This window comes from Eschrichtius robustus, chromosome 1, assembly GCF_028021215.1.
Source record: "Eschrichtius robustus isolate mEscRob2 chromosome 1, mEscRob2.pri, whole genome shotgun sequence".
In the NCBI taxonomy this organism is placed as follows: Eukaryota; Metazoa; Chordata; class Mammalia; order Artiodactyla; family Eschrichtiidae; genus Eschrichtius; species Eschrichtius robustus.
The window spans coordinates 153,811,884-153,816,123 of record NC_090824.1 but is presented as its reverse complement, the minus strand read 5'-3'; positions in this window follow the sequence as shown (position 1 = coordinate 153,816,123).

The following is a 4,240-nucleotide window of genomic DNA, read 5'->3' as shown; positions in this document are numbered from 1 at the left end:
TGGATTGCAAAATTGACACGTACATTTGTTCAACTTATGATCATTTATACCATGCTTATGCATAGTATTGTTTTCTGAAGACAACCCAGTTGAAAGTAGCCAGTTGACAGCCCCGTCACTCTACCTCACAGAATTTGTGATATTCAGAGAGTTACTAGTTTATTCAAATTCATTAACTCAATAAAAACACTAACTCAACAAATATTTATTAGGCACAAGTTACGTAAAGCACATCAGACAAATTAATCTCTTAGATGACTTATCTGGTTGTTTGACCAAACTCACTGGAGGGATTTGTAAAAATGGTGAAACTAATTATGTGTGTAGAAACAGCCATGTAATCAATACATGAAAAGACCTAGATGTTTAATGTCAGGGGGCATAACGATCTAGGAGTTTTATCCTGATGATCAAACAAGTTTCAGATTATTTGTTGTCCTGAAGACAACTGATGCCATGTGTCAATAAATCAGCTGTGGAGTGGGGACCTGGAAAGGAGACATTTGCTCTTATATGTGCCATGGGAGACTGGGTGGGCATGCATTAGTTCTCTGTTTTGACGTGTCCTGCAACCATTTGTACAACATACTCTAATACAGCGGTCCCCATCTTTTTGGCACCAGGGACTGGGAGGGATGGTTCAGGCAGTAATGCAAGCGATGGGGAGCGAAGGGGAGCAGCAGATGAAGCTTTGCTCGCTTGCCGGCCGCTCACCTCCTGTTGTGTGGCCCAGTTCCTAACAGGCCGCAGACCGGTACTGGTCCACAGCCCGGGGGATGGGGACCCCTGCTCTAGTAGACTTACACTGCCATATGGCCAGTGAAAGCTGCCTTCAGTAATAAAGGCATCAACACAGAAGATTTCTATTATAGAATAAAATGTGGAAAATACACAATACATATTTTTAGGTAAGATCATAATCACTGCCAGACTCATATTGTTTCTGTTTCCACCGTTCCTTTCTATTATAGTTGTTCCTTTCAGTTATTTACTTAAATATGTATTGACACATACTGCATTCCTGGCATTGCATTAGGAGCTGGGGATACAGAGATGAGAAGAACATGGGAGAAAAATGACACCCACACAAATATCTAACCATTATGCTACATATTATAGTGGAGGTTCACAGATGACAATGTGGGACTGTAAGGAAGAGAATGTCAGTGCCAGGGAGTGGCCGGATGCCTTTGTGTTCCCAGGGGTCCTTTTAGAGCTACGATTTTATGGACACAGAGTTAACGACTGGAGTGGAGGGTGGGAAGTAAAAAGACCCATCCTAGGTATTTCATAGGATAGTTAGTGACAAACTGTGACTAGAACATAGGCCTAAAACCCAGGTATCATTATTTTAGGTCTAGTGTCATTGCCACTATACTATATAGATTCACAGCTACTTAGAGGGCCTAAGTTTTTAATCTATCTGATTTCATACTTAACCAAGGTCTTTGGTGCTTTAATCCAGAATTCTTTGAGATTTGTCTTTCTATATTCAGCTCTAGTGCTTTGCATAGTACCGGTCATAAAATATATGTTCCATAAATTTTTCTGAATAAATAAGTAAATGAATGGACTGAGTAATGTATGTACAAAGCAAGGGTATAAGAAGGTAAGTTGATGATAGATAGATAGATAGATAGATAGATGATCGATAGATATCAGAAACACGTTTTGTATCTCTCAAATTATTCCAGGAAAAAAAAAAAAAAAAAACAGTTCTAAAGCTGACACTACTAGAAGTATTGTAGAATATTTTATTTTATTATTTTACTCAAGATTATAACATACTAATCAATTATGACCATTGTTGTCAATCCCCATTGCCTAACGAAAAAATTAGAAGCTCCTCTCTTGTCATCTAGCTATTAAATTTCAAATTATTAAGAATAATCCAGAAAAGTCTTAGCACCAAAACTCTTTGGCAGAAGAAAGGCCACAGATGCATAAAGCCAAAAATGTGAATGAAAGGGCACTATTCTAAATGATAATAATTATTATAAAGAAAAAGTTACTGAGGTTGACTCAAGTTTTGCACTTTTTAATCATGACATTTTGGGGTAGTCGGCATGTACTTTTAATATAACTACATCAAAATATTATTAAATTAGACACAACAGTCTCACATACTGTTAATATTATTTCAAAGGAGTCACCATATCAGGTCCTAATTTTTACCTATTTAGTACATTTGAAGGAATAACGAAACAAATTCATCAAACTAAGCACAACAAAGAAAGAAAAACTTCTGTAAGAATCTTATGCCTTCCTCACTTAGTAATCTTGCAGATCAGAAGTTACCATCACATGAATATTAAAGTATATTTTCCAGACTGGGTGTTATTGGTAATATATCCAACTTCAATTAAAATTTTGATTGGCCTGTTAAATTTTTACTTTTATAATTTTTTAAATTAGCTGCTAAAGAGAACATTACTCCTTCACTTTTCACCATACATGTCACCAATAACATTCTTTCTTTCCCTTTACTAAAAAAAAAAACCCAAGAACTTCGATAATGTTTCCAAAGACTCACAATATTTTTCTTTTCCCTCACTCTTATGAGGAAAAAATGTTTAAATCTTCCAGATAGAATTTCTGCAGCTCACTTAAAGAATTCCACCTTCTCAACACCCTTGCATTTAACTTAATGTTTTTCAGATTTCCAAACTCTATTACCACAATGCTAAACAAATAACTAGAGTTCAAAGTTCAGAGAAAGAAACCTATTGGGTGAAAGGTTGAATAACTTGAAAGAAAAGTGTTACAGCTCTAAGAAAGAGGTTTAACAGGTTTGGGACCTTTTGCCTGCTGGCGACAGCCCATTCTTTCTTATTTTGGCTCTTCACCACTAAGGTGTTAACTTTTTAGCTGCTGGGATTTGAGCTTTATTATGTTTTCTCCTTCCATTTACTTATTAAGTTAGAGGAAACATTACTTCATGGCCAAAACAATATTTCAGATTTTATGAATTAGCTTGCCTTAGGGAAAAACCAAGTTAAGTTTGTAGCCTAAATTTGTTCTCATATTTATAACCAAATTAATTCTGTAAACATGATTCTTAAGGAACACATTGAGCCATTCAGGTTTAAACAGATGTTACTCATCCATGTAATAACCTCAAATGTAATTCTTTATGTGTCTATCCACTCAGAAGGAGAAAGAAGGCAACCAAGCATATCCCAGTGAGACCAAAGGCACATACAAAGAGTATTACTATCATATTTAAGTTTTTCCTTTCCCCTTATTTCCCTCCTTGAGATTTTGGCAAAGAGGAGAAAGAAAAGTTTGCAAAATCTGTTTTCTTTTTTTTTTTTTTTTTTAAAGATTTTTTTTGATATGGACCATTTTTAAAGTCTTTATTAAATTTGTTACAATATTGTTTCTGCTTTATGTTTTGTTTTTATGGCCCCGAGGCATATGGGATCTTAGCTCCCTGACCAGGGATCTAACCTGCACCCCCTGCATTGAAAAGCGAAGTCTTAACCACTGGACCACCAGGGAAGTCCCAAAATCTGTTTTCAAAGACTAGATAGCTTACCCATGACTTCAAATGAAGAATAACTAACTGGTAATAATAATAGTTCCTCATAGGGAGCCACAGACTAACTAGGGGAAGGGGGAGCTGATGGGTTCTTGCAGAGATGAGAACATGAAAATTCGGTGCTGATGAATTCATTCACCCCTTTCACTCACCTTTCCTTCATCCTCTACTAAGTGAGGTCCCCAAATATGTAAGACACAGTGCCAGGTACAAAATGTGACATCCACTGATAAAAGAGCCCTTTGAGACTGAATGAATAAAAGGAGAGGATTTATTTCAGATGGTTGAATGGAAATAGACCCTCAAGTTCAAAGAACGTTTCCCCTTTTAAGTTGCATAAAACTGGGCTGTAAGAAGTACTACACTGTCTTGGTTTAAAAAGATGTAGAAAGAGATTTCTCAGGTTCATCTGTGGCCTAGTTGTGTACATATATAGGTTTGAACACAGCATGTTCATCAGCTGTGCTAACTTTTACTTGCGGTTAAACTAAGAACAGCCTGTGGCTACTCCCTAGCCTTGTGGTAATTCATGGAATTAAAGCTAAGTTACACACCTAAGTCATTTTCACCCACTGGATACATTTTCATAATCCAGTGTAATAGCGGGAAAAGTTTATTCTACCCTACAGGTTGAATTTTTCCCTTGAGTAATTTAGAGATACAGGAAAATGAGGGTGGGGCTTGTTTTGTCCATCCAGG